The 12,500-nt window shown below is 30.9% G+C and overlaps 2 long non-coding RNA genes across 2 annotated transcripts in view; both read left to right on the forward strand.

Moving 5' to 3' along the window:
• LOC145247915 (uncharacterized) overlaps positions 1–12,500 on the forward strand; it is a 436,900-nt gene that overhangs the window by 41,160 nt on the left and 383,240 nt on the right. The window contains exon 2 of the long non-coding RNA XR_013863301.1: positions 546–566. This is a non-coding gene — a long non-coding RNA (uncharacterized LOC145247915). The remainder of the gene's footprint in view (positions 1–545; positions 567–12,500) is intronic.
• The window catches only part of LOC145247914 (uncharacterized), an 11,893-nt gene continuing 1,178 nt past the window's right edge, over positions 1,786–12,500 (forward strand). Inside the window, exon 1 of the long non-coding RNA XR_013863300.1 lies at positions 1,786–12,455. This is a non-coding gene — a long non-coding RNA (uncharacterized LOC145247914). The remainder of the gene's footprint in view (positions 12,456–12,500) is intronic.

Here is a 12,500-nt window from a genome sequence, read left to right on the forward strand (position 1 = left end):
AACTTGCCAATTGTATAAACCGCAGATTATATATAAAATATAAAAATTAACAAACATATAAGATTTTAAATATTATTTAACTTTTAAATATTCGATATAAATGTGTCTTTATGCTATAGCTCTCTAATATCGAGTTAAAATCAAATTAATTCTAAATACATTATTTAAATGTATAAATCGGATATTTATTAAAATTCAAATACGTTTTTCATTAAGCACTTTCTATTGTCTTAAAATTTTTACTTTATACAAACAAAATATGTTTGGCAGTTTTGACAATTTTTTCATTCTTTTATGTTTTGCTTCGTCTTTTTACGTTTTGATATTTCCCCTATCAATCTCCCCTCTTATATATCTTTTTTGAAATGCTCTATAAAAATTCATAAATATTTTCTTATGTGATTAATTGATGCAGAGAATTAATTTTGCCTTTTTTTGCAATATTGTATGACTGTAATTCATTTATATTTATGATTAAAGATTGCATTTATAGACAATACAATTTTAGCTTAAAAATTACTTATAATCTTTTTCAACTTTTTAAGTATAGACAAGGAGGCTGAAATGTAAGTGAAACCTAACCTATTTTTTCATACTTTGGTTAAATTGTAAACACACTTCTTATCTTTACTTTTTCATACACACATTTTTTTTTTCTTTTTTCAAAATTTTTATTGATTCACTATTTTCAATTAATAGATGTTTTCATATTTTATTATGTTTTTATATATATATATTAAACCCTATCCCGCTAAAGCAATATTTATTCGATTCATTCGTAGATTTCTGTATTTGAATTAACGGACAGACTACTTTTATATTAGGTGATATTCTCACTGGGGTAAGTTTTCTGTACATAGTACGCTACAATAATATTGACAATATGTACACAGCGTTTATTAGTTTATACGATGTGTATATCTGGCTCCAAATAAGCTACTTTCTACTCTTCGCTAAACTGATACATCAAAAACTATATATACAATAGCACACTACTCGGAAGACACTATTTTATAACATGTCGAAGTGAATAAAAGTGCGTATCATTTCTTTATTTTACTTGTTTATAACATATAAGCATTTCGTAATAATATATTGTACTTGGAGAAGGTGCATATGTAAGACGCGACATTAAAAATAACTTCATACACATTATGATTCTTATTGCATTTAATATTTGTATTGCAATTCAAAGTAGAATATGATATATATATATATATATATATATATATATATATATATATATATATATATATATATATACAAACCAAAACCATAATTTTTAAATTCTTATGACAAATATACATAGATGAGAGATATAGAGCAAACGACAAAAAATTGTACCAGGAAATATTTGAAAAAAAATTCGGAAGGAAACATACGTCTTTTATATGCAAGAAATTGGCATTTAGAAATGTGGTGTTTGTACATAGCGCGATTTAATAACAATAACTTTGTGCATATATTTTTTGTTTATGGTATCTCGTGTGGTATGCCACTTCAACAGTTGAAAATACCTAAATAAATTTATATGAATACAATATATAAAACATATGCTTGCAATTACTTTTTTGTAGTTTATTATCATAAATATATATATATATTTAATTTTACAGAAGTTCAGAAAACATTGGTACCGTCGGTTTCAAGCCCAACGTAAAGGGGGCCAGTTAATGGTAAATCGTTAAAACAACATGGCTGACGAGAGCCTAACATTATTTACGATTTATCATTAACTGTTCCCCTTTATATTGGGCTTGAAACCGACGGTACCAATGTTTTTCTGAACTTCTGTACAATTAAATAAATAATTATTAAGCTCTTATATCGAAAAAGTATTTCTTTCTAATCGAGCACTTTGTTGGAATTCTTTCCAAAAAAAACAGTAAACAAATATATATATATATATATATATATTCTTAAAAAGCAATCATCAGATTTTGTTCTTGCAACCCTTTTAGCAAAAACAGCTGATTTATTTAGGTTAAACTTTTAGAGGTTAAAAATTATCAATACACTTGTGCTATTACATTAGTTACATATTCAATGCAGTGAATTCAATAAATAAAAAATAGACGGTATTTATATTCGAAAATTATAACAAATCCATGAAATAAAAAATACTTAGTCACGCTTTGTAACACTATTGGTTTCGTTATAAGATCAATTGATGAAACTTTTAGACCCTAGCAAAGTGCAATCCATCATCTCCTTGTCAAAATATGTTGTAAATCACTTACCACATTATATACAGCTGGTTCAACGCATAATGACATCTAATTGTTAAGGTTGCCGGAGCAGTGATGTATTAGAATCTATCTCTTTTTCCCCCTTCTGTCCAAACAAATAAAAAACCGAAAACATAGCTGGCTGTGACAGTAGTGGAAAAAGAGAGCAGCAAGGACAAAACTTCGGCAAAGTCGATTGAGCTCAATCAGTCCAGCAGCCATTGCTAAAGAGTTTATTATCTTCATCGATTAGGTCTAAAATTCATGAGGTTATAGTATTAAATATAGAACTAGTTTTAACGTTTAGCTTCTTAAATAATTTTCAATTTCTATGGTTAATCTAAATTATATAAGAACATGTAAAAAAACTTTACATAGCCACGTTCATTTTTATGTATTTCTTTGCTCAAACATTTATAAACTTCATCTGACGAAAATATATTCTCTTACGTTTTCCTCTTAGAATAATTGCATTCATAGTTAGAGTAAGGGTAATAAGTTTGATGTGAGATTTGATCCATTAACAGATTTTTATCACAATAAAACAAATAGATTCTTATAATCTTCATCATTCGTTTAGGAATACATGTTCGATTTGATATCCGCTATATTCAAGTATAAATACACTGAACTATTAGTTCAAATGTCAAAGATTTGTTATTAGGGATAGAGCAGGGTTTGACAAGATAATAAAGCGAGAATATGGATGTTAAAATATATGCTATGCCAGTGACTTAAGCTTACAACCTTTACAAATATCCATTAACAAACACATTTCCTTGAGGAATACACAGAAAATAATTTTACTAATGGAATACATTATTTTAATACACTGGAACTGATTTTTACTAAATCAATGAAATGGTAAGTGGTTTAACAATAGAGTTGCATGAAAATGATTTTCCAAATTCAACGCAGTCTAATTGCTTTTCTACAAGAGCGCATTAGAAATTGGATTTGTATAAATGAATTATAATCGATTTCTATTATAAGAATACATTTATGATAATAATTTATTGCACATGCATATACTATTATATGCAATATGAATGGGTTTACTATGAGCATGTTTAGGAACTAAGAAACTATATAAATGAATTGCGTTTACACAGTTGCCGAGTTGTATATTTAATTTATTTTCCATCTTTGATGTCAGAACGACAATAATCTTACGATTTCAGCTGCTTTTTTATTATTATTATTATTATTATTATTAACATTATTATTAATAATAATACTAATAATAACAATAATAATAACAACAACAGCAAAAACACTGATTTACAAGAACATTTTTCTGCATTTTGTCATCTGATTTAGGACGAACCTGATAGTCAATCAGATCAACTTACAACATGTATCGATGCTCAATCAGGTCATGGTCAGAGTTATGGGCACGTCGTTTTTATGAGTTTGTTTACTTGTACGTGTGTGTGGAGCATTTTAGAAAAAGTTGGTGAGAGTAAGCTGCCATATTTTATTGAAAATTACTATTTTAATGATAAGAAGTATTCACGTCTGAGAAGTGGCTATGTCGGAAAAACATCAGTTTGAACTCATAAAACCTCGAAATCTTCCAATTAGCATGCAAGAATAAGAGTTGGCTTCTGCAAGTGGAATTGGTGCCTAAACGACAGTGACAGAACAGTTTTTCCACGGCCACATATCACGCTCAGCTTCATCAAGCAGTTTCCCAAAGCCCTTAACAAGGATGGTGACTGCTACACTTACTTTTGCCAGGTTTTTTTCAGGATTGGCCATGGAAAGGTTGAAAGCTAGCAACTCTGACAATCCTCAGATCATGCAGCTATCAGAAATTCAGAGTTCTAAAACTCAATAAATGAAGTGGAACTAGAAACGTGAAAAGCATTTGTCCTGGTAGTGAATGATATTCTTGACAACAATGAGGCGAGAAACTACACAAAACTTGTCTATAACTTGCTTACTTGTTTCAGAAACCTGGGCTGAAAAATGAGTGTTCACATGTACTATCTATTTATCAATAGAATATCAATACATCATCAATATAATATCAATCAAATATCAATTACGCCTGAAAGTATCCTGTACCTCTACAAAGCCACAATTCGCCCATGCATGGAGTACTGCTGTCACATTTGGGCTGATGCATCTGCTACTAGTCTTCCGCTCTTGGACAGGGTCCAAAAGAGAGCCGCCAACCTAATAGGTCCCCAACTGTCATCTAAGCTTCAGCCCCTGTCCTATCGACGTGATGTTACATCCCTTTGCCTGTTTTAAACGTATTTCAATGGTGGATGCTCTGACGAACTACAACCCTTGTATCCCCTAGAAGAAAATATCCCCGACAAACCCGACCAGCAGCGAAGTCTTACCCCTACTCAGTTTAGATCCCTAGATGTAAAAAAGCCTTCTACTCTAATGGCTTCTTCCCCAGAACTGTCCGACTTTGGAATTCTCTTACAGTTTCCTGCTTCCCCAACTGTACTGACATGCAGAAGCTCAAGTGTAATGTGAACAAACATCTTGCTGCCAAACACCCTACATAGTATTCCTGCAACTTAGGTCCCTGATAATAGCCCCTATATGAAAGTGGCAATGTGCCTTGTTTGGGGTGAAAATGCAGTTAGAAAAAAAACATATGGAGTGGTTTCTTGAGGATTTGAGTTCAATGAGTGACGAGCAGCGGGTGGGAGATTATATCGAAACCTAGAACGGATGGTGACCAGGTATAAGGGTGGCTGGGACGCAGTATTGATGGCTAACCACTGTTGGAATATGCCATGGAGCATTCCAGGAGTTCGATTACACGGAGCATCAAACCATGAAGTTTGAACAATGGTAAAGCGGCATTCAATTTACGTGGCTTTACCTTTATCAAGGCATACTATTCCGTATACAGATATCGGTGTTTCTATTAGCTAACTTATATATCTTATCGCTAAAAATACATATTTAGGATTATATGTGTTGGCAAAAATCAAATGATATTGGAACGAAGCGTACTCGATTTTGTCACAAATCTGATTTTCTTTAAATCAACCTAGCACAAACACCTGACCTGATAGAGAAAATAAGATTCAGTTATTTCCTGAAATTGCAAAAATACCTTTAATCAATTATAAAAATCTAGACAAACTTAAAAAAAGTAATTTTTTTGTCCTTGAGCATTAATAATAAAATAAGGTAGTTCTATTACTAATAATATACATTGACACACACACACACACACACACACACATATATATATATATATATATATATATATGTCATATTATATATATAGTCATCCACATATAGTACTGCTTATATGCCAATGGTAATTCGTGTATCACTTCTCAATATGCTCAAGTAAAGATAACGAGCATTATAGTCATCCACATACAGTACTGTTTCGCTGTTTCACATCTCATCAGTGCGGCTAGATAGGCAACTATCTCAAGCCTGGATTGAAACCCGCCCGTCTGTACGACAGTCAAGGTTCCTATCCACTACGCTATTCGCGGCTGCTGCGTGAGTCATGTTTTGACATCGTCCGAACTACCTCTGCTCGATTTGTTTACACAAAGTATGGTGGAATTTTAAAAACTTTCTTGCCGCATAAGTGTTAGAGATATCTATGAATATTTATCGGGGACAAAACAACAAAACATTAACAATGGTAAACGATGCTGCAATTTCGAAAAATTATGGTCAAAGTTTCGGAAAGAGATAAAGTTTTATATTTCAGGGATAGACTTGCTGTTAAGCAGATTCGCGAAATACACCTTATTCTCATAAATGAGAAATAGCTAATAATAGAACTCGTGTGAAAACACCTAATAAGTAAATACTCAATATAAACACAATATACAGTAATGTAGTGTTACATTCTCAAAAACGATTTTTTGTTATATATATATATGTATATATATATATATATATGTGTGTGTGTGTGTGTGTGTGTGTGTGTGTGTGTGTATTAAAGTGTTTAATAAGTTATTGGAGTTGTTTTAGGTAATCATACCCCTAAATATTAAGTAGATCGTTTTTGAAAATAAAGATAACTTTCTGATTTTCGATCATATCTGTAGAGTTAAATATAGATACATTTTTAATGTAGATTTACAATATACGTATATGTCGTATATATATATATTTTTTTTTTTGACGTTAAAGTGACTTTTTTCAGTTTTTGACGTTAAACTTCACAAGATCATAACTCCTTTCATAATAAACTTTATTAATCGAAATAAGGACCATTAGAATCGACACATTTTTGCCAATGAGAAACAAGTTTATTTATCACGTTAGCATAGAAATCCGGAGTTCTGGAACGATGAAGTCATTGAAGGTCAACTCGGCATCATATCGGTTTTGGAAACATTTTTCGCACAGGAAATCGTCGAGATGCTTCAAAAGGCGATAATCGCAGGCGAGATGTCCGGTGAATATGGCGGATGAGACAGAGTCTCGTAGGCCAATTTGTTCAGCTTCTGCAGGGACAGTAGAACGTTTTCATGGAGGAGAATTGGTCCATTCACATTGACAAATCTTGGCCACATATGTTCGAGCTTCTGATACATTTCGTCAAGTTTTCAGCAGTACTCGTTTCGCCCGGATTCAAGAAGTCGCAGACGACCAAGCAGTCACTATAACCTTTGTTTTGGTGCATTTTCGGCTTCGAGAAGTGTTGTGGAGCTTCTCAGGTACGTAACCACTCGCCAGGTGTCTACGTTTTTATAGCTAACATACAATAAAGAATCCACTTCTCATCACACGTCACAATCCGCTCGAGAAATGGGTTGTTTTTGTTGCGCAGAAGGAGCGTAGAAGACACCGCAAAACGACGAGTTTATGATTATCGTTCAGTTCACGCCGCATCCATTAATCCAACTTTTTTGGTTTCCCTATTTGCTTTAAAAAGCTAATGACAGTTGAGTGGTCGACCTCACGTGCAATAGCAACTTATTGTGTAGTTTTGCGATGATCGGCTTCAAAAACGCTTTCAAATGCTCGTTATCAACTGCAGACGGTCGGCCGCGACCTTCTTCAACTTCGAAAGTGTCGTAACCGTTGCGAAATTTTTTGAACCACCGTTGTGCCACATGTTGGTTAGTGGTTCCTGAACCAAACGCATTATTGATATCACGTGTTGTCTCGGCAGCTTTTCGGCCTAGTTTTAAAGTGCGGTTTGAGTATTGTCTATGCTGTTGAAAAGCCTGCAAAAATGAATTAAGGGATTGAGAACGGTAACGAATAACACGATTCGATAGAGCGGAAAACGCGTTTCAAAATGACATATAACATATATATATATATATATATATATATATATATACATACACACACACATATATATATATATATATCAATTAATTTCATCAGAAATCATATATAAAGTAACATATATGAAGAAACGATATTGTTTTTGCATCACCATAATATATATAATACATATTTATTTTTATTATTATTATTATTATTATTATTATTATTATTATTATTATCATTATTATTATCATTATTATTATTAGTATTATTATTATTATTATTATTATTATTATTATTATTATTATATAATGAGATGACAATTAACTGCGTATAATTACAAAAACCTGATGTGTCTACGTTATTATAGCTAACATACAATATATTCATATAATATAAATTTGAATGAATACTCAACGCAGACTAATTCATTTACAATTCATTCTCCTAGTAACCGACACATCAGATCGTAAACGCATATCAAATTCAGTTCTTTATTTATTCATACTCTACTGTATTCTCATCGGAAAACTTTTCACAGTGCATATTCAGAGCAGAACCATTCGCAATGAAGTATTAGAAATAACATTTATATACTAAGCCGCTCTTCTATTACATCAGTCAGTATTTTAAACAATCATAATATATCCGCATTAACTCAAAATTACTTCAGTCAGATAAGATAATACGCCCAATTCGTTATTAGAGTAAATATATCCTCATTCATTTTCTCAGACATTTTGTATGAATCCAATGATTCAATTGGAGGCATTGGTTTCCGCGATATTTTTCTAGATAGAACTCCTCCTAGACAATTACGCAATGTAAAAAAAAACTTGCAACGACTTCTTATACATTTCTTGGATTTGGGTTAATTAGCTAATACAGCTAAAATTCGAATTCACAGGTATAAAATATTGATTTCATGATACCAAGTAGTTTAATAAGTTTATGTCTGTTTTTACTTATTATTAATGGAAATAGGGTTATTAACTAGTCCGGCCATGTGAGATTTAACTCTTACACGGACGGCAGATTCTTTCTTATTCTCCTTATTTTGCTGTATTCTAATAACATTTACTGAAAGCCATTTCTGACAATGAGAAAAGAATTTACGTTCCTCAGGCATAGTTGTTTTGCTATGTTGGAATGTTTTGCATATTTAATTTTGTTAGCTTCCTTATTATTATAGGGTTTATTGGTTTAGCTTTTCCACCTTATAATCCAATGACTGCAATATCTGGTGTATTGCAATGCATTGAGATTGGATGATATCATGGTTTACGCCGTGGCTTTTCGAATTGACATTAGCACATTAATTCATATTGATGACATAAGATTGATCCTAATTGACTTTAAGATGACCTCTAAGCAGAGCGTTTTATAGCATCACGGATGTGAAATGTTTGTTTACATTAAGACTAGTTTGCATATGGTAGTGACATAAAAAATGGAACTGAGACGCTCTTGCGCGTTTCGTGGTTGATTCTGATTTATCTGTCGTCACCACAAGAATAGAGTTACTCTGATTGAATCAATTGCTGAAATCATTTACAAGATCCTTTGTTTATCATCTTGCCAACAAATTACGTGTAGAATGATTGCAACTTGATTCATGAATAATGGAGGTGTGCCCGCTGCTAATTCTGTTGAAAAACGCGGAGACATTTTGCAAGCCTTCTTATCCTTTTTTCTGAAAATTCGCCCAAAATGGTGCACGCCTAATTTTCTATAAGATATTATCATCACTTTGTGGTTTCCAAGAAGATCAATTCTACTTTGAGAAAGAACTGCGATATCTCATTCTACCGTAAAGTGTATCGATACTCAAGGTTTTATCGGGTTAGAATTCAATAAAATTTCATGTAATTTTATCAGAAAGACTGTCATATGAAACCTAGGATATAGTTGATTAATTAATCGCTGGTGTTTAAAGCTTTATATTTTCTAATAGATTCTTGCAGATATCTATAGTTCAATCCTGATTGGTAGGGTGAGAGAAAAACATGTCTATTTTCGCAGTAGACTGTATTCTGATATAGTTTGGCTATGTTAAATTGACATAACAAATATTCAGGTATATATTTAATTTTAGACAAAAATCCATACCGTGTTTCTCAGGTCATTCACTTTTTTATACTCTTCCTATTTATGTTAATTATTTCCATCTTTTAAATCCCCTCAAAAGTTTTCAATCAGGCTATTTACGACATTCGTCTTTTCTCACTATTTAAAGTATTCCAGCGATTTCTTTTTGAAATCTATATAATATAACAGTGCGTTGTCGTGCGTATTACGGTTGTATGCAAATGACCGAGATGTGTGAGAGATGACGTCACGGCAAGGAAAAAAGCAAAAATATTATTTTAAAAAAATAGATGTGCGCAGAACGATGATCACATTAAAGAGAGGAAATGGTAAGGATGCGTGCTAAACATGGACGCACAGGAAGTACTCGTGAATAAAATCTGTTGTTTAACTGGAAAAAAGGAGTTGAGATTTGTTTCTTGTCCGTTGTCTTCATACTACGGAGTCTGCCACGTAATGTGTTCGTTCATGTTAACACGTATGTAAACGTTTGTAACGGTACAGTAAAACGCTAAAATGTTTTGTATGCGTTCGTGAAATATCAGCAAACAAAAGAGGAGATGATCAGATATGCAGAATTATTAATTATTTATCTGTTTAATTTCGCTATGTGAATCAAGTTCCACTTTACCCATTTTAAAAATGATTTTTTTTTCCAAAATGAGATTTCATCATCCCATTGATAAAAATAATACAGTTTAAAATAAAACATTTCGAAAAGAAATGACTTATTAATTTGAAGAATATTTAGCTGGGTATTTTTTTACCCTAAGAAAACGGAAACTTGTTTATCAAACGAATGACATTTAAGATGTAGATAAATGGGTATATTCCGTTTTATTTATTCGAAAGATCTTCAAAATCACACTTATCTTGCGGCACTTTACAAAAGATCATGTTATCTTTATCGTATTGACCACTATCATAAAATTATTTTAAACGATTATAATTTTTAAAACATAATTATACAGATCGACATAAAAACATCGTGGAATTTCCACGGGTTACTACTGTAATACTAATACATATACTCATATGTATAGTCTGGATGAATTATCTCCCTTTGAATAAATGCATTCGCATTTTCAGTATTACGATTGCAATAGGGAAGTAGAATATTTATATAGAGCTTACCTTGCGTATACGCGTACTTATTTTTTTTAATAGTTCTTATCAGAGATTAAATAAGCATTTTTAAGTTCTTATCCGTCTTCAAACATGTCTATGAATGCTATTTGATTTTAAGTGCTTAATTACCTTAACGGAACAGTAATCCCCGTTTGAACTTGCAAGTTTTGTAGGAAAAATATTGATGGCGTCTTACAGTGCCAGCTTTGCATGTTTATTAAAATCAATGAATATCTTCGGATTATCTCTTTTTGTTGCTATGTGCTGTCAGGATGTAGCTAGCGATTTATGAAATGTTTCTATCGTGTGGAGTTTGATCTTTTATATAAGAAAGCCCCGACGATTATATTCTCAGTAGTCAAAGAATGATAGGTTTAGAAGATTTCTTAAATCGTGCATGTCAGATGTGATTCCTAATAGGAGCTTTTTACTCCTGGCGTCATCGCACGTATTATATACAAATATTTTTTTTTACCTCCATCTCTAATTTATTATTTTGTCCAGTAGTAATCTATAGATATTCGGTTGACATGAATGTTCTTGCGGTTTTTAACTGTTAAATTCAGATGAACATAAATCGCTTTAAACAAATATTTATTAATCGAAATGAGCACAATCAGTATAGATACATTTTTGCAAATGTAAACTAAAGTTACTATAACAAAAAAGTAAAGGTACTATAACAAAAAAGTAAAAAGTAAATGTACTATAACAAAAAAAGTAAAAAGTAAAGGTACTATATCAAAAAAGTAAAAAGTAAAGGTACTATAACAAAAAAGTAAAAAGTAAAGGTACTATAACAAAAAGTGTAAAAAGTACAGGTACTATAACAAAAAAGTAAAAAGTAAAGGTACTATGACAAAAAAGTAAAAAGTAGAGGTACTATAAAAAAGTAAAAAGTAAAGATACTATATAAAAAAGTAAAAAGTAAAGGTACTATAACAAAAAAGTAAAAAGTAAAGGTACTATAACAAAAATGTAAAAAGTAGAGGTCCTATGACAAAAAAGTAAAAGTAAAGGTACTATAACCAAAAAAGTAAAAAGTAAAGGCACTATAACAAAAAATGTAAAAAGTAAAGGTACTATAACAAAAAAGTAAAAAGTAAAGGTGCTATATCAAAAAATGTAAAGGTACTATGAAACAAAAGTATAAACTAAAGGTACTATACCAAAAAAAGTAAAGGTACTATAAAAAAAGTAAAAAGTAAAGGCACTATAACAAAAAATGTAAAAAGTAAAGGTACTATAAAAAAAATGTAAATAGTAAAGGTACTATAACAAAAAATGTAAAAAGTAAAGGTACTATTACAAAAAAACTAAAAAGTAAAGGTACTATAACAAAAAATGTAAAAAGTAAAGGTACTATAACAAAAAATGCAAAAAGTAAAGGTACTATAACAAAAAAGTAAAAAGTAAAGGTGCTATATCAAAAAATGTAAAGGTACTATGAAAAAAAAGTATAAACTAAAGGTACTATACCAAAAAAAGTACAGGTACTATAAAAAAAGTAAAAGTTAAAGGCACTATAACAAAAAATGTAAAAAGTAAAGGTAATATAACAAAAAATGTAAAAAGTACAGGTACTATAACAAAAAATGTAAAAAGTAAAGGTACTATTACAAAAAAACTAAAAAGTAAAGGTACTATAACAAAAAATGTAAAAAGTAAATGTACTATAACAAAAAATGTAAAAAGTAAAGGTACTATTACAAAAAAAACTAAAAAGTAAAGGTACTATAACAAAAAAGTAAAAAGTAAAGGTACTATAACAAAAAAGTAAAGGTATTATAACAAAAAAAGTAAAGGCACTATAACAAAAAAGTAAAA

Source organism: Euprymna scolopes, chromosome 26 (assembly GCF_053919585.1).
Source record: "Euprymna scolopes isolate OS-2025 chromosome 26, ASM5391958v1, whole genome shotgun sequence".
In the NCBI taxonomy this organism is placed as follows: domain Eukaryota; kingdom Metazoa; phylum Mollusca; class Cephalopoda; order Sepiida; family Sepiolidae; genus Euprymna; species Euprymna scolopes.